At 48.0% G+C, this 18,769-nt stretch overlaps 2 pseudogenes; both read left to right on the top strand.

Annotated features, from left to right (window-relative positions):
- Positions 1-18,769, top strand: part of LOC138094717 (olfactory receptor 5W2-like) — a 150,415-nt pseudogene that overhangs the window by 45,534 nt on the left and 86,112 nt on the right.
- Positions 1,543-17,288, top strand: LOC138094521 (putative serine protease 47; annotated as a pseudogene).

The raw sequence follows: 18,769 nt of genomic DNA, 5'->3' as shown, positions 1-18,769 counted from the left end.
AGAAGATAGGAGGGAAAAAACTAAAGGAATCCAACTTTAAATGAAAAAGTTAGAACTGTTATTGCAGAAGACATGATTGCATGTGCTAGGAAACCTCAATAAACCCACCAAAGCAAAGTAAAACAAGATGAAACAGACCGGGATAAAGAAAGAAGTTTAGAAAGTTCATAGGGAGTAATATTTCCTATAAAAATGAATTGTGTTCCTATATACGAGGTACAAAAATATGAAAAGGGAATTAAAATAATTTCATTCAGAATAGCATGGAAAATGATACAATACCTAGCAATTAACATAATGAAGAACTATGAGATCTGTACACTGAAAACTACAAAATATTGCTGACAGAAATTAAAGATCTATCCAAAGAGAGAAATAGTTCTTGTTCATGGATCAGGAAATTTCATATTATCAAGAAAGCATTTCTCTTCAAATTGGTCTATAAATTTAATGCAGTCCCAATGAAACTTCTGGCAGGCTTTTTTGGGGGAGTTGAATTTGACAGCTGACCTAAAATTCAGAGGGAAATGTGAAGAATTCAAATCAGCCTAAACAATTTGGCAATAGAATAAAGTTGGAGAACTTTTATTATCTGATTTCAAATTTTACCATAACATACTAATTTAGACAGTGGATGTGGCACGGGAAAGGAATATAATTCAATGGCACAGAATTGAGAGTCCAGGAACAGAACCTTACTTTGTGTCATGAATTGATTTTCAACAAATGTCCTAAAACAATTCAACATGAGAAATACTAGTCTTTCTTTTTTAACCAAGAAAAGGTACTGGTACAAATGGATAGCCACAAGAAAGACCAAAAACTAAGAAACAGAAACTTAGTATATCACACTAGGCAAAAATGAACTAAAACTTGATGATGGCTTCAAATGTAAAAAACAACCTTTAACATTTCTCAGAGAAACATAGGAGAAAATCTTCATGATCTCTTAGCTATAACATCAAAAGTATGTTATATAAGAAAAAATTAGTAAATTAGATTTCATTAAATTAAACACTTTTGCTCTTCAAAAGCCACTGTTAAAAGACAAGCCACAGCCTTGGAGAAAATATTGCAAGTCACATATTTGATAAAGAATGAAATCTTACCATTTGTGTCAACATGCATGGACCTAGAAAACATCATGTGATCTGTTCTGTGCTAAGTCGCTTCAGTCATGTCTGCCTCTTTGCGGTCTGTGGACTGTAGCCCTCCAGTCTCTTCTGTCCATGGAATTCTCCGGGCAGGAATACTGGAGTGGGCTGCCATGCCCTCCTCCAAGGAATCTTCCCAACCCAGAGACTGAACTTCTGTTTCTTAAGTCTCCTGCATAGAAAGGCGGGTTCTTTACCACTAGCGCCACCTGGGAAGCCCAGAGAGTATTACGCTAAAGTGAAATAAGTCAGACAAAGACAAGCATTGTATGATGACACTTATATGTGAAATCTAAAAAATAAATGAACAAACATAAAACATAAGCAGAGTTATAGACACAGAGAACAAATAAGTGGTTACCAGGAGAAAGAGGATTGAGGGGGAAGAATGCAAAAGCTGAGGGAGATTGAAGTTTCAGCGGTAAGAGTTCCATGGTGGTCCAGTGATTAAGAATCTGCCTGCCAATGCAGGGGACACGTGTTCAGTTCCTAGCCTAGGAAGATAACACACGCTGTGGGGCAACTAAGCCCATGCGCCTCAATTGCTAAAGCCTCCACACCCTAGGAAATGTGCTCCACAAGACAAGCCATATGAGAAGCACCGCACCACAACAAAGAGCACCCCCTGCTCTCCACAGCTAGACAGATCCCTCGTGGGGCAACAGAGACCCAGCACAGTCAAAAGGAATAAACAAATAAACAGTATTTATATAGATGCAAAATAAATGAGTATGAGATGGGTAAGAAATGTCCAGTGTGGGTAATAGAGTCAATAACTATGGAATGTCCTTGTATGGTGATGTAACTAACTTATCATTTTGAAATGTGTAGAAATAGCCAATCTCTATGTTGTGCAACAGGAACTAACATAACATTGTAGGTCAAGAATACTCCAAAAACAAATTCATAGAAAGAGATAGATTAAACTTGTGGTTACACGAGGCCAGGAAGTAGGAATTGGATAGCCACAGTCAAAGATACACACTCCCAGTTATAAGGTAAATAAGTACTAGGAAAGTAAAATTCCCAGTTTTAAGATACATAAGTATTAGGAATGTAATATACAGCATGATAAATATAATTAATACAGCTCTCTGTCATATATGAAAGTTGATAGGGTAAATCCTGGCTTCTAATCACCGGGAAATACATTTTTTTCCCCAATTTCTTTCATTTTGTACCTATGTGGTTTCTTTAAATTTATTGTGATGACCATTTCATGATGCATGTAAGGCAAATCACTATGCTATGCACCTCAAACTTAAAAAAAAGGAAGGAAAAAAAAAGAATGGACTAAGGTTAACATCAATGTATCAATATTGGCTCACTAGTTATGATAAATGTACTGCAGTAATACAAGATCTTAACATTAGGGGAAACGAAGTGAGGGGCATATTGGAAGTCTTTGTATTATCTTTGCAGATTTTTCATAAACCTAAAACTATTCTAAAGTAAAAGGTTTATTTAAATATAAATATGTATTTTTTTAATTTACTGAAAATCATTGAATTGTCCTTTGTAATAAGTGAACATCATGGTATATACATTTTATCGAAGTAGAGTTGTTTAAAAAGTTATTAAGAGGATCAGGGTGGGATTGGGGTTAGTCTGGGTGGGGTTAGTCTGGGGCGGGGCCAGAGTAGGGTGAGGTAAGACCGGGGTCAGTCACCCTGGCAACGGACAGGGAGGCGGGGATCCCGCAAGGTCTAGGCCAGCCCGCAGCTCTTCTCTGGCTGCTGCTCGCTGAACGTGGCCACCCTGGAGCTGCGAGGTTCCCAGCCAGAGCCACCCCCCGGCCGACTGCAGGCGATGGGGGAGCATTGAGGGGCGGCGCTCCGACTTGGCGAGCACGGCGGTTGGCTCCGGGACCTATAGGTTCCTTGGGACCTCCATTCGGGCCAAGATCGCCTAGCCTACGGGGCCTGAGGGCGGCCGGCTGTGACCAGGGCCTGTGTGTCCTGAGCCACTAAGCCTCGCCTTTTCTCTGCCCTTCCCTCCTACCAGACAGCCCAGAGATCCCCTCCACACTGGTGGGTCAGGCCCTCCACTGTGAGGCCTCTGGGTGGGAAAGGACCCAATCCCTTTGTGGGGCTGTGGGAGTGGGGACTAGCAGGATCTGGCCCAGAGGTTGGTGGCTGGGTGGAGGAAAGTTCTAGGACTACTGAGCGAATAGGCCTGAGTCCAGGGACCAGGGGTCTCATTCCCCTCACTGAGGCCCTGGGAGCCCAGGCCCTAGACCAGGATGCCGGGCCTCAGGGGGCCTGGGCACACTCCTGCCCTCCAGGGTGTGAGTCCCAGAACCAGGGCCGTCCTCATTAGCGCACTCCTTCTTCTTTTAGAAATGGAGACTCCTGCAGAGCCACAGAGGGGAGTGAGCTGCTCCAGATCACACAGCACCGCAACTTCTGCCTGCAAGTCTCCCTCCCCAAGACATGGGGTAGAGTGAAGGGGCACAGGCCCTTAGAAGCCGCGGTCTTGAGAAAGTAATGTTGGCAACTTCTGGGACCTTTAGCTCTTTGATCTACAAGACATGGCACTGAGGCGTGCTAAGTGAGGGAAACGAGGTCTGAGTCATGCCCAGTGCTTGGCAGCCTTGCTCAAGGATGTCCATCTGCCTGGAGATGCTCCTGTGAGCTGGTCCCCCTGGACCCCTGGGTCCTTATCCTCACAGGGCTTGATGGGTTGTGCTCTGCTGCCCGGTCCTCAGTGGCAGCCCGTGAAGGCAGGGTCCAGGGAGCCCTGCCATTTTGGCTAGGCTGCTGGAGGCCTGGCCTTGATTTTCCCATATGTGAAACAGGGAGGCTTTCCTGGCGGCAACACTTGGAGTGCCACCAGTGTCTCTATTAAAGGCGGCAGGGGAGTCTCCGTAGTGTGCGGGAAGTCCAGAGTGATGGGGAGGACCGATGGTGGCCGGGCTGTGGAGGCTGTGGTCCCAGGGCTTGCATGTCTGTGGAGCTATGCTCTCTAACTCCAGCTGGCTCCTTTCCGCCGCCTACTGCTTTCTCCAGGATGTCTCCTTCCTAGGCTGCCAGCACAGGTGCTTGCAGGGGAGGGGGATGCAGGGGAGGACGAGGAAAGGGGGATGGTGTCCCGCGTTAGCTGCTCTGGGCTTTCCTCTGGGCAGTCTGTGGCCTTCCGAGGCGTGTCGTTCCTGCCTTTGGCCTGTGGACCCTCCGCCTGGACTGTCCTCCCCGCTCACCTGCCCAGATCCTCCCATGCTCTGCCCTCAGCTCCTGTGTCCGTCCCCCAACACAAGTGTGCCTCAGGAGAGTGGCAGTGTCAGTCCTCGCTGCCATTTGGTGTGGACCCATCTCAGATCGCACCTTCTTCTCAGTGCCCCCTTATTGCCAGGTGTCAGACTCTAGATGGAGGCCTGGGACCACATGGGTGGCCAGCAGCTGAACGATTCTTCCTATTAATCCTGCGAAACTGTGTGCCCAGGAGGAGTCATGGTCACTGGTGTGCATGCAGGGAGCCGTGGTGCCAGGCTGCATAAGGGGGAGGTGGGCTCCCTGGGAGAGTGACAGGGCTGCCCAGGAGTCAGATTCATCTAGTCTGATTTACCTGGTGCCTATGGGTCACCAGGGAGTTCAGGCGCCATAGCCCAGGTGTGGACCCTGGAGCTCTGAGGGCTCAGAGTCCATTGGCACCCACTCTGTGCCATGCTCCGTGCAAGGCCCTATATGGCATCAGGGGTGGTGAATCCTTCCTCACCAAGTCTCCATCCTGTCAGAAGAGAAAGCCCAGCATGGATGAGAAGAGCAGAGCACATGGGGTGGGGGGTCAGGAGATGTGTGGAGAGGGAGGGCTTGCTGGAGGGGAAGAGTTGGGTGAGGGGAACTTGAGAGAGGGTCTCCAAGTAGATGAGCTGTGAAGACAGTGAGGGAGGAAGGACGTTTCAGCACCTGTGTTGGGGGAACAAGGCAAGGTTCTGTTTCGTGCCGTCATTTGCTCATTTATTTAACGAATCTTTTGCAAGTCCTTGTGACTCAGTGGAGAAGCAGGCTTTCGGCAGGTAGGTGTTGAAAAGGGATGGTCAGGAAGACTGTGGGGCCAGAAGGTGGGTTGTATGGAGTCTCGGGAAGGGTAAGGTTAGAGCTGGGACTGATCCAGAATGTCTGCCGTGTACAATCAAAAGGCCTTCATTTGATGACCCCACAGAGTTTTCCAGAACAAGGATTCAGTGCTTCTCCAATTCTAGTATGTGATGGAGAAGCCAGCCACATGTTTGACACTATAAGTAGGATATCAATTAGCCTCAAGAAAGAAGGCCTCCTGAGCATTAGAAATGGGGAGACAGAAGCTGTCTGGCATCAGGTGGAGCGGAGGGGCCCAGAGGGCTGCGGGCAGTTAGATGAGGATGCAGGGAAAGAGCTAGTCCCCACTTGGAGATGATGGTGACGGTGCGCCTTTCCTCCTCCAGGAAATCCAAAGCCCCAGGGAACTACGGAGTTTTGTTAGGAAGCACCCAGCTGTACCAGTGCACCCAGCACACCCGGGAGGTGTCTGTGAGCCAGATTATCACACACCCAGACTCCGAGAAGTTACATCCCTTTGGGAGCGACATCGCCATGTTGCAGCTGCTCTTTCCTGTGAACTTCACCTCCTACACCATCCCTGCCTGCCTCCCAGTCCCTGGCATGACGCTCCCCAGGGACTCATCCTGCTGGACAACTGGCTGGGGGATGCTCAACGAGGAAAGTGAGGGGGCGTGGGGGAGTGGGGGGGGATGAGAATGGGGAGGAGGAGGAAGGGGAGGACAGAGGAGCAAAGAAGGGAGGTATGTCTCCACTTGAGGGGTCCCCAGGCAAAGGTCCCCTTGGCCCACTATGCTTCATTTCCAGAGGACTGGACCATTCTAGTTCAGTTCTGAAAGTGTGTGATTCTAAGGCTTTGGTGTTCCCTAAGTGTAAAGCTCTGAAGTCTGGGAATCTTTGACTTTGCAGTCAAGAATCTGAGTTCTTGAAGTCTTTCTGGTTCTTGATACCAAAGTTTAAATCAACCATAGATCTGAATGACTTGATCCAACTCAAAGATTGTGGTTGGGACCTGACTCCTTCCAAGTCACTGACAAACTCTCTGATTTCCCAGTGCCATAGGAGGCGCTTGGGAAAAGTGGGGAAAAAAAAACTCAAGTATGACCCCTGACCTCTGAGGCTGCCTGATCAATTCTGAACCTCACTTTGCTCTTCTCCCTACCCAGTTCAGTCATCTACTTTGTAGGCTCATTAGGTGAACTGAATGACACAGGAAAAAAATTGAGTTTCTTAAGTTTGAAAGTGGAGAGATGTAGGCAAAAACTTACGAGCAAGAGTTCTATTAAAGAAAACTTTAATGATTTGGTGAAATGCTTATGATGCAAAATTAGGGAGGGAAAGAGTACTTATTTGTAATTGTTAAGTTGGGTCATAATTTGATATGGTGTTTCTCTGCAGAGGTACTACAGGCATTTTGAACTGATGCTGTTTTCATTGAGTGGGATGTTCCAGCATCTCTGGTCCCTGCCTGTTAGTATGTCACTAACACGCCCTAATCATAGGACAAACAACCAGGTCCACAGCATTCTCACACCACACAGACACACAGACACACAGACACACACACAAACAACACATGTATACCACGCTTCACACATACACACACGCAACACATATATACCATACTTCACACACACACACACACACAGGCACAATACAGAGACACAGACACAACACATGTATTTCGCACACACAGATACACGTACAGCACATGTATACACCCTTCACACACACACACACACACACATACACACACACACACACACACACACACACACACACACACAGAGACTGGTTCCTCCTTGAGGACAGGGACCCTGTCTTTCTTGTTTCGATATCCCAGTCCATGCCCCAGGCAGGGCCTGGCACCTGGTAGGTATCCCGCTGCTGCCCCCGGGTCTTTCTTCCCTGGACCTCCAGACTGGTCTCAGCTCCCATCCTGTGTGCTCTGTGTTACTCTCCTTATAGCTGTCTGAGTATTTGCTTTAGAGCAGGAGTCATGCCAGTTCCCTGCTCATTACCCCCAATTCCTTCTCATTTCTACTTAAAATAAGGTCGCAACTCCCTGCCTTGGCTCTCAGGCCCCATTCCTCTCTCTCATCTCCTCCTGCGTCCCTCGCCCACACTACCCCAGCCAGCAGGCCTCCTTCCTGCCTTGACTATTTCAAGGCCATTCCCACCTCAGGTCTCCACCTCGACTGTCGACTCCCTGGACGCGTTTGCTGTCCTGACTGACCTTGCCATGACTCGTTTCTTTACATATGCAACTCAGCTGCTCCTCTGAGGAGCTTTACTTGATCATGTGAGCTGAAACAGGCCACCCCTGATAGCTCATCTTCCTGTTTTGTTTCCTTTACACCCCTTATCATGTCTCAAATAAAGCTCCTTATTTATTCCACGCACGCTGTCTGTCCCAACTAAAAACACTCCTCTGTATCATTAGTTAAAAGATGCTTAACATGAGGACAGAGGAATAAATGAGTAAACTGAATGAAGAATAAATGAGTGATAGGATGAGAGGATGGATGGTGGGAAGCTGGGAGGATGAGTGGGTGAAAGGGAAGATGGGTGAAAGGATGGTGGGCAGAGAGATGGAGTGAGTGGGTCTATTGATGGAGGGGAGAATGAAGAGATGGATGAAAAGATGAGTGTATAGGCAAATGGATGGAAGGGTGAGTGGGCAGATGGGACATGAGGAAAGATAGGTAGGTGAATGGAGGAACAGGTGGATGGAAAGCAATGTTAGTGATAGACAAAAGGTGAGTGGATGGGATGGTTTGACAAAGGATAGAGAGGTTGGTGAATGGTTGCTAAGCACCACTGAGCGGCATGTGTTGGTGGGATTTGCCTTTTCCTTTTGTGGAATAGGAGTGTGGCCTATTGCTATGAAAGAGGTTGAATAGGATGAATTTGGAAAAGTTTGAGAAACAGGGGAGGGCTTATTAGGCATAGATGGAAGACTGAAACAAGGATGAAAGCTCTGCTGTGCAGAGAAAACCCCATGTTGGGGGGCAGTGCTGACTGGTAAGGCAGAGCTCTGAAGCTAGGCTACAGCATCCTTCCCTGATTTCCTCCTTATCCTCACAGCACCTCTGCTCGAACCCTTCCATCTCCAGGAGGGTAGGGTGAGCTTCATTGAGAACAGGTTCTGTAAACTGTTATATGGAGATGGAAAAGGCAAGACTGCTCTGCCCATGTGAACATGCTGGGTGCTGGGGACTTCTTGACAGGAAAGTCCATCTGCCAGGTGAATAAGGCCCTTTCTGTTTTTCCCTCACCTGTTCTCAGGGCTTCAGTTTCTCTGGGAGAGGGGCTGTGTTGCCTCTGCTCTCTTTGTGGAGCCCCTGTCTAGTCAAGGCTCTGGTTTTTCCTGTGGTCATGTATGGATGTGAGAGTTGGACTGTGAAGAAGGCTGAGTGTCGAAGAATTGATGCTTTTGAACTCTGGTGTTGGAGAAGACTCTTGAGAGTCCCCTGGACTCCAAGGAGATCCAACCAGTCCATTCTGAAGGAGATCAACCCTGGGATTTCTTTGGAATGATGCTGAAGCTGAAGCTCCAGTACTTTGGCCACCTCATGTGAAGAGTTGACTCATTAGAAAAGACTCTGATGCTGGGAGGAATTGAGGGCAGGAGGAGAAGGGGATGACCAAGGATGAGATGGCTGGATGGCATCACGGACTCGATGGACGTGAGTCTGAGTGAACTCTGGGAGTTGGTGATGGACAGGGAGGCCTGGCGTGCTGCGATTCATGGGGTCACAAAGAGTTGGACATGACTGAGCGACTGAACTGAACTGAACTGAACTGAACTGGGACTTCCCATTTCCTCCCTCTGTGAGTCTTCCTGGACTCCATCCCTTGGCAGTGTCCCCCAGGCCAACTCCCCTTCCTAAGTTCCTTGCGCATGAAGGCATCTACAGCATCTATTCTTGAGGCATATATTAAAGTTTTTACTGAAGTATAACATACATACAAAAGAATATATCCATGCTCTTTTCATAAGTTGGATGAATTTTCACATAGTGAGGCCACACGTGATCAGTACCCCAGAGGCCCAACTCACACTTCCTTCCTGTCACCCACACCCAACAGAAACCACCATCTTCACCTTCAATACCTTAGATTAGGTTCTGAATGTTCTGTAAGTAGAATTTATTTCCAGTTGTCAGTCTTCCTTGTCTTAATGTTAGGCTTGTGAGACTCATCCATACTGTTACCTGTTCAGTCTCCTTGCTCTACAGGACTCTGCTGTGTGCGTTGAATTTGATGATCAGTTACACTCTTAATGGAGATTTTAGTACTTTCCAAGTTTTTCATTTTATTTCACTTCCAAATGTTTCACCTTCTATTTCACAGAAACCCTTGAGTAGAATTGTTGGAATAAAAGGTATGCGTATATTCAGCTTTGGCAATTATTACCGAACATCTCCACAGTGGTTCACCATTTCCACGCATTCAAGCAGTGGATTAGAGTTTATATTCTCACCAATACTTAGCATTTTCCATCTTTTCTCATTTTAATAGACTGTTGTGGTTTGCGTTTTCCCAATGACCAGTTAAATATACTTTCACATATTTATTGTTATTGGATATCTATTTTATGTAAAGTTTCCTTTCGAGATTTTTCCGCCTCTTATTTTTCTGTGGGGTTCTCTGTCTCTTCCTTTAGGGGCTCCTTATGCATTTTATATACTCCAGATGTATGTCTGTTGTTGGCTGTTTGTATTTTCGTGTATTTGTTTGCTTCTCTGTGGGTTCTGTTTGTTTTGCTTCGCCTGTGTTGGACCTTGGTTGGGGCACACAGGCTCTTTCCGCAGAGCGTGGGCCTCTCCCAGCGGTAGCACGCGACGTCCAGAGCGCACGGGCTCAGTAGTTGCAGCGTGTAGACTTAGTTGTCCCGTGGCATGTGGCATATTAGTTCCCTGACCAGGGATGGAACCCATGTCCTCTGCAAGGAGGGAAGATTTTTAACCACTGGACCACCAAGGAAGCCTCCCTGTTGGATATTTTAATTGTGAAGCTTTCTTTACACTCTGTGTAGTGCCCTGTTTTATAGATGAGAAAATAGGCCTGGAGAGGACAAGTGGCTACCCTAAAAGAAGGCAGCACAGCATGGGCCCCTGTGTTTTCACTTGAAGCCTAACGTGACCTCCACCGCGTCGCCCTCAGGGCCGAGCCTCCCAAGCTGGCATCGTGTGCCAAGCTCTTCCATGGCCCTTTGTCTGCTTGCCTGCTGGATATCCATAGTGCCCTTAAGCTAACTCCGCCTCTCATTTCTCAGGATGAGGACACCACTGAGATGGACCCTGAAGAGCCAAAGCAGCATATAACCACCCCCCTGCCTCTCTTAGCCTTTCAGTCACCACCTGAGAGACTCCATCTAGATTCATCTTCGGCCATATCACCTGCTCTGGCTCCCATCCTCCAACCCAGGCCCCTCTTCTCTCCCTGAAAGTGCCTCCTGCCTTGCACAGGGCACCCAGAAACAGGTCTGAGTAGAGACAGACCACAGGGGCACTCAGTGCTTAGACTGTGGGGCAGAAAAGACACGGTTCCAGTATTCAGTCTGTCATTTCCTGGGATTGTGACCTTAGCTGAGTTTCCTCACCCACGAAATGGATTTGCTAAAGCCTCCTCTTAATAAGGCCCTGTAGGAAATTTAGTACTGTACTGGCATTCAGGAGGTACTTAGCAAGTCTTGGCTTTGAATCTCCTGGCCTGGCCTGCCTCCATCTACCTGGATTGTCCCTGCTCTTCTGGACCTGTCTTAGACCTGTCCTCTCACCCAGTGTGCAATTCACTGCCCTGGCTCCACTCAGCATACACAAAACCCACACACTCACACACCCACACTCAGTTTACTCTGTCTTTTCAGTAGTGCAAAGCACAGCTCACTTTCCATGGGATATACTAGTGGTGGGGCTTCCTCTGCCTTCTGAGAACTCCCGTGGGGTCAGGAGGCTCCTGGAGCCCTTCCCATCTCCCTCATACTAGCCCAGAGTCCACCATAATATCAGCAACCACAAGGCCCATCTGCATGAATCCCTGAGGCCTCGAGTGTACAGGGGCCTGGCCTTCTCCAGCCTTAAAGAGTGCAGTATGGGTGCACTGTGGGGTGAGCGGGCAAGGGCACCTCAGTTAGGGACCCCAGAGGAGAAGAGCTGAAGTGATGATGGCACATTCTCAATGTCCAAGAAGCCCTGGTGTGACTTTCTTGGTGCTTTGGTGACATCACCTTAAATTGGTGGCTCAGACAACAAAATGTATTATCTTACATTTCTAGACATCAGAGTCTAAAGGCAAGTTGTTGGTCTGGCTGCTCCCTTCTGGAGGCTCTAGGAGAAAATGTTTTCTTGCTTTTTCTTTTTTTTAAAATATAAATTTATTTATTTTAATTGGAGGTTAATTACTTTACAAAATTGTATTGGTTTTGCCATACATCAACATGAATCTGCCACAGGTGTACATGTGTTCCCCATCCTGAACCCCCTCCCACCTCCCGCCTCGTACCACCCCTCTGGGCCATCCCAGTGCACCAGCCCCAAGAATCCTGTATCTTGCATCGAACCTGGACTGGCGATTCGTTTCATATATGATATTATACATGTTTCAATGCCATTGTCCCAAATCATCCCACCCTCTCCATCTCCCACAGAGTCCAACAAACTGTTCTATACATCTGTGTCTCTTTTGCTGTCTCGAATACAGGTTTATCATTAACATCTTTCTAAATTCCATATATATGCGTTAGTATACTGTATTGGTGTTTTTCTTTCTGGCTTACTTCAGTTCAGTTCAGTTCAGTCGCTCGGTCATGTCCGACTCTTTGCAACCCCATGAACTGCAGCATGCCAGGCCTCCCTATCCATCACCAACTCCCGGAGTTCACTCAGACTCACATCCATCGAGTCCATGATGCCATCCAGCCATCTCATCCTCTGTCGACCCCTTCTCCTTCTGCCCCCAATCCCTCTCAGCATCAGGGTCTTTTCCAATGAGTCAACTCTTCGCATGAGGTGGCCAAAGTACTGGAGTTTCAGCTTTAGCATCATTCCTTCCAAAGAAATCCCAGGGTTGATCTCCTTCAGAATGGACTGGTTGGATCACCTTGCAGTCCAAGGGACTCTCAAGAGTCTTCTCCAACACCACAGTTCAAAAGCATCAATTCTTCAGTGCTCAGCTTTCTTCACAGTCCAACTCTCACATCCGTACATGACCACTGGAAAAACCATAGCCTTGACTAGACGGACCTTAGTCGGCAAAGTAATGTCTCTCTTTTTGAATATGCTATCTAGGTTGGTCATAACGTTTGTTCCAAGGAGTAAGTGTCTTTTAATTTCATGGCTGCAGTCACCATCTGCAGTGATTTTGGAGCCCGCAAAAATAAAGTCTGACACTGTTTCTTTCCACTGGTTCCCCATCTATTTCCCATGAAGTGATGGGACCGGATGCCATGATCCTCGTTTTCTGAATGTTGAGCTTTAAGCCAATTTTTTCACTCTCCTCTTTCATCAAGAGGCTTTTGAGTTCCTCTTCACTTTCTGCCATAAGGGTGGTGTCATCTGCATATCTGAGGTTCTTGATACTTCTCCTGGCAATCTTGATTCCAGCTTGTGCTTCTTCCAGCCCAGAGTTTCTCATGATGTACTCTGCATAAAGTTAAATAAGCAGGGTGACAATATACAGCCTTGATGTACTCCTTTTCCTATTTGGAACCAGTCTGTTGTTCCATGTCCAGTCCTAACTGTTGCTTCTTGACCTGAATATAGGTTTCTCAAGACACAGGTCAGGTGCTCTGGTATTTCCATCTCTTTCAGAATTTTCCACAGTTTATTGTGATCCACACAGTCAAAGGCTTTGGCATAGTCAATAAAGCAGAAATAGATGTTTTTCTGGAACTCTCTTGCTTTTTCCATGATCCAGCGGATGTTGGCAATTTGATCTCTGGTTCTTCTGCCTTTCCTAAAACCAACTTGAACATCTGGAAGTTCATGGTTCATATATTGCTGAAGCCTGGCTTGGAGAATTTTGAGCATTCCTTTACTAGCATGTGAGATGAGTGCAATTGTGTGGTAGTTTGATCATTCTTTGGCATTGCCCTTCTTTGGGATTGAAATGAAAACTGACCTTTTCCAGTCCTTTGGTCACAGCTGAGTTTTCCAAATTTGCTGGCATATTGAGTGCAGCACTTTCACAGCATCATCTTTCAGGATTTGAAATAGCTCAACTGGAATTTCATCACCTCCATTAGCTTTGTTCATAGTGATGCTTTCTAAGGCCCACTTGACTTCACATTCCAGGATGTCTGGCCCTAGGTGAGTGATCACACCACCGTGATTATCTTGGTCGTGAAGATCTTTTTTGTACAGTTCTTCTGTGTATTTTTGCTACCTCTTCTTAATATCTTCTGCTTCAGTTAGGTCCCTACCATTTCTGTCCTTTATTGAGCCCATCTTTGCATGAAATGTTCCCTTGGTGTCTCTAATTTTCTTGAAGAAATCTCTAGTCTTTCCCATCCTATTATTTCCCTGTTTCTTTTCATTGATTGCTGAGGAAGGCTTTCTTATCTCTTCTTGCCATTCTTGGAAACCCTGCCTTCAGATGCTTATATCTTTCCTTTTCTCCTTTGCTTTTCACTTCTCTTCTTTTCACAGCTATTTGAAGGCCTCCTCAGACAACCATTTTGCTTTTTTGCATTTCTTTTCCATGGGGATGGTCTTGATCTCTGTCTCCTGTACAATATCAGGAACCTCACTCCATATTTCATCAGGCACTCTATCTATCAGATCTAGGCCCTTAAATCTATTTCTCACTTCCACTGTATAATCATTAAGGGTTTGATTTAGGTCATACCTGAATGGTCTAGCTGTTTTCCCTACTTTCTTCAATTTAAGTCTGAGTTTGACAATACAGAGTTCATGATCTGAGCCACAGTCAGCTTACTTCACTGCCTCACTTCACTCTGTATAATAGGCTCCAGTTTCATCCACCTCACTAGAACTAATTCAAATGTAGTCTTCTTAATGGCTGAGTAATACTCCATTGTGTATATGTACCACAGCTTTCTTATCCATTTGTCTGCTGATGGACATCTATGTTGCTTCCATGTCCTGGCTATTATAAACAGTGCTGTGATGAACATAGGGGTACACGTGTCTCTTTCAATTCTGGTTTCCTCCGTGTGTATGCCCAGTCGTGGGATTGCTGGGTTGTATGGCAGTTCTATTTCCAGTTTTTAAAAGAATCTCCACACTGTTCTTGGAGAAGGCAATGGCACCCCACTCCAGTACTCTTGCCTGGAAAACCCCATGGACGGAGGAGGCTGATAGGCTGCAGTCCATGGGGTCACTAAGAGTCGGACACGACTGAGCGACTTCACTTTCACTTTTTACTTCCATGCATTGGAGAAGGAAATGGCAACCCACTCCAGTTCTTGCCTGGAGAATCCCAGGGATGAGGGAACCTGTTGGGCTGCCATCTATGGGGTGGCACAGAGTCAGACATGACTGATGTGACTTAGCAGCAGCAGCAGCAGCCACACTGTTCTCCATAGTGGCTGTACTTGTTTGCATTCCCACCAACAGTGTAAGAGGGTTCCATTTTCTCCACACCCTCTCCAACATTTATTACTTGTAGACTTTTGGATAGCAGCCATTCTGACTGGCGTGAAGTGGGACCTCACTGATTTTGATTTGCATAATGAGTGATGCTGAGCATCTTTTCATGTGTTTGTTAGCCATCTGTATGTCTTTTTAGAGGCCCCAGCATTCCTTGGCTCATGGCCCCTTCCTACTTCAGCAGATCGCATTGCTCCTCCCTCCGCTCCCGCCATCACACCTCCTCCTCTGACTCACACCCCCTGCCTCCCTCTTTCCTCATGAGTACCTTTGTGTTTATGTTGGGTTCAACCCGATAATTCAGGATAATCTTCCTATTTCCTGATTCTCAACTCCATCACAGCTACAGAGTGCCTTTTTCCATGTAAGGTAACATAGCCCCAGGTTCTGGTGATGAGGATGGCCGTCTTTGAGGGTTACTTTTGGCTAGCCACACCATGTACCCTTCTCTTTCCTTCAAGTCACCACTTCCCCCACCCCTCCCTCTCAGCTGGAGAGCTGGCTTCCTATTTCACTGAGAACTTCAAAGCATGTAATGGGGCTAGGTGCCATTCATCTTCCCAGTCCAGCAGGCATGTTGCATCTCTCCTGAGCTCCTGGCCCATTGTAGCCAGTCCTTCCTGAAGCTCTGAGTGTCCCGAGGCTCCCTTGCTCCATGTCATATCTCCACTTTCACGGCTCTTGTATAAATGTGTGGTGGCAATCTCCTTCCCACTACTGCCCAGTTTCTCTGCCTCCTTTCCCCCAAAGACTCCTCCTAACAGCCCTGAATCTAACCCACTCTACCCAGGGATGTCCCAAGTACCACCAGAGCCACATGGCCAATGTCCCCAGGAACCTGTCTTGCCAGAGACATCCATGGTCCCAAATCCTCCTCCCACTCAGCACTTGAGCAAGCCTCACTGCCATTTCCTGGGCAACAGGACCAGCCAGCCACTCCACTCTGCACTGGTCCCCTCCCCTCCCACCTCTAAATGCTGGAGACCCCAGGGCTCTGTGCTCAGCCTGCTCCTCCCCCTCTGCACTTCTTCCCTGGTTGGTGAGATAGACTCAACTTTGACAGGTCCTGTTGCCTCTTTCAATGTATTGTCCCAAATCTGACTGTTTGTTACCACCCTGACCCCTCCCCACCCATAATCTCTCACTTCTCTCCTGTAGCTGCCTCCAAACCAGTTCATTCTCCACAGAGCACCAGAGCAATCCAGGTGCTAGACTTGACCTAGCAGTTCTCCATGGGTGTCAATTCCAACCCCCACCGTAAAGGCCCTGGGAACCTGAGTCCCGCCTTGCTTCCCACTTGTCATTGCTCTTCCACGCACCTGGCCATCCCTCCTCTCCTCGTCTGCACTCACTGCTCCCTCTGCTCCAGCATCAGAAAGTTGGGTTGTCCTATTTGGAATCTCAGCTCATGAAAGCTGCATGCTTCCACCCTATGAAACGTCCTTCCCTTCCTGTCCTGTCCCTTGCATGGCTTGCTTCCACATGTCATGTCTGACAATGGCAGTCTAGTTGGATTCTTTACAAAAGCTTCATGAAAGAGGAACTTTGTCACTTCACCCCTGTGCTCAAGGGCAGAAGCTGCTCTGAATGCTGGATGTGTGTGTTGAACAGGTGCTTGAAGGGGACCAAGCACAGCCATGGCCCATGCTCCTCTATGTACCTCCAACAATGAAACCTTCCATTTGGCTAATGAAGTGAGGGAGTTTCCACCCAGATGGTCCAGCCCTGACAGCATTTCAGGACTCCAATAACTCCCAGAGGCTTTCAGGAGATCCTCAGCTGCTCCTTGAGCAATACAGGCTGCCTCTACCAGGCCTGGGTATGGGCAATTTCTGAAGAAACTCAACCAAGAAGTTGAGAGAAAACTAAAGCCCTGACTAAATGAATGAAAAAGGAAGATGACTCCGGTGGGGATGTGCTGCTGCAGCTCAGAGTTTGCAAAAGCCAGGTCTGCAACAGCTTCAGCTGGCCAGTCTACACTCACAGACCAGCTCTCTTGGGTTCAAATCCTGCAGCTGCCCCTTCTTGGCCTTGGAGAGTGCTTTCTCCTGGACCACCATGCCCTTCCTGGGCACAGCCTCCATACTGATGGATTTACATTTGTGATTATTCTGAGGGTCAATCAGGAACTTCCTGAAGCATGATTCCAGTGCTGACCTGCATGACTTAATCAGACTGGTCTGAGTGGGATGCTGGTGTCTGGAATTTCACAGCAGTCTACCCAAGTGAGGCTGGAGGGCAGAGGCTCATAAGCCCCACTTTGCTACCTGGTCTCCTCAGACCTGGCTCAGTAACCCACCTGAACTCCCATTTCTTTCCTAGAGTGATTCTGGGGGGCCCCTGGTCTGTGACTTCACTAGTTCTGGATTTTGAAGAGGCTAGCCAGCTGGGGCCTTTACTGCTAACACCCCATCTACCCTAGCATCTTCACCAATGTCACCAACTGGACCGACGAGATCCAGAGACACACCCCTCCCTGAGCCCACATCTGCTGTCCTCCACAGACCCAGTTTCCACAACAGCCTCCTCACTAGAACCTTCCCACCTCCCCTCCCTCAACCCCGTCCGCTCTCAGTGGTCCCTTCTTGGCTTTCCTGTCCACCAGCTGCGACCCCCACAAACCAAGCTTGAAAAACCAAATAAAAACAAATGAAAGACTCATCCTGATCCTGTCTTTGGGCCCTATTGCTCCTCCTGATCCTCAGCACTCACCCCTTCACTTGAGGTTTGTCATCTGACTCCCTGGACAAGGAAACAGCAGCTCGCAGGAGCATTAGAGCAGGGGGAGGGCAGGGGTGAGGACACTGGAGTCCAGCAGGGGGGAGAGAAGGACGTCTCCGCTTGCATGCACCACTCCTGCTGTGGGAGTGCACAGACTTCGGAGGAAGTACATCAGTCAGCTCCAGCTGCCATAACAAATATCACAAGCAATGTGGCTTAGACAACAGGAACCTTCCTGGCCCTCAGCCCCACATGATAGCTCCCTTCTGGCCAGGGGCCCAGGTCAGCCTGTCCCAAGGTCTCCACACACCTTCAGCAGTAGAAGCCTAGTGTCTCCTTTCTGCCTAGCGGGACTCAGGACTCAGTGACCCTGCCTATAAGCCTTGAAGCAATGCTCTCATCATCCTTCCTGCTAGTCTGCCTGTCACAGAGTCTGTGTAGCCAGTAGGATCCCAGGAAGCCTCACAATGCACTTGCCCCAGTCTTCAGAATCCCTGATAATCTGGTAAAGTTCCCCTTTAGCACATATCCAATATGGACTAGATGCTATTCAAAAGGTTCAGGCCAAATTCTTTCCAGTCCTGGCGTTGCCCACATATCCTGGACTCTCACTGGCAGATGAGCACAAATGGACTCACAGGGACTCTCACATGGATCCCACTGGCTGGAGCCAGGAACTTGCGCAGGAACTCCCTCCCCTAGATGAGCTTGGAAGGCCTCAAGAAAGTGTCTTCCCAGCGTCCACGTATTTCCACAGTCCCTGCCTCTGGCTGGAGTTCTACCCCTGAGGGACCACCATGCTTAGCTGTGTGTCCACCACCAGCATCAACCCTTAAGAGCCCAGCAGTCTCTGGAAGGGGGAAGACTAGCATTCCCTCTCTTGGTGGCGGACTCAGTTATGGATCCTCAGGCAAGACTGCTCAGGGCCCTGGAGTCAGTGAGCTACGACCACACCATGTGGTCCACACACATTCTCCAGAAGATCAGGGGAGCTCAGGCAGTTCAGCTGCACTAGTAGCCACTCCACTGCTCCCAAGTTATTATTTTCCTCCCAACCCCAGCAGCCCCAAGCTGTCTGTGCCCTGGAGCCTGGCCTTCATACACCTCATTTCTGGAGTTAGGTGGTTCTCTCTTCCTCCTGATTGTCCTTAGACCTCTAACCAGGGGATCCCAACACATACCTCATCCGCATAACAGATGGACCAAAGGTCAACTCCAGCCCAGGCAGTTCCCCATTGCC

Source organism: Capricornis sumatraensis, chromosome 18 (assembly GCF_032405125.1).
Source record: "Capricornis sumatraensis isolate serow.1 chromosome 18, serow.2, whole genome shotgun sequence".
NCBI lineage: Eukaryota > Metazoa > Chordata > Mammalia > Artiodactyla > Bovidae > Capricornis > Capricornis sumatraensis.
Note: the sequence above shows the minus strand (reverse complement) of the source record. Positions and strands in the feature narration are given on the sequence as shown.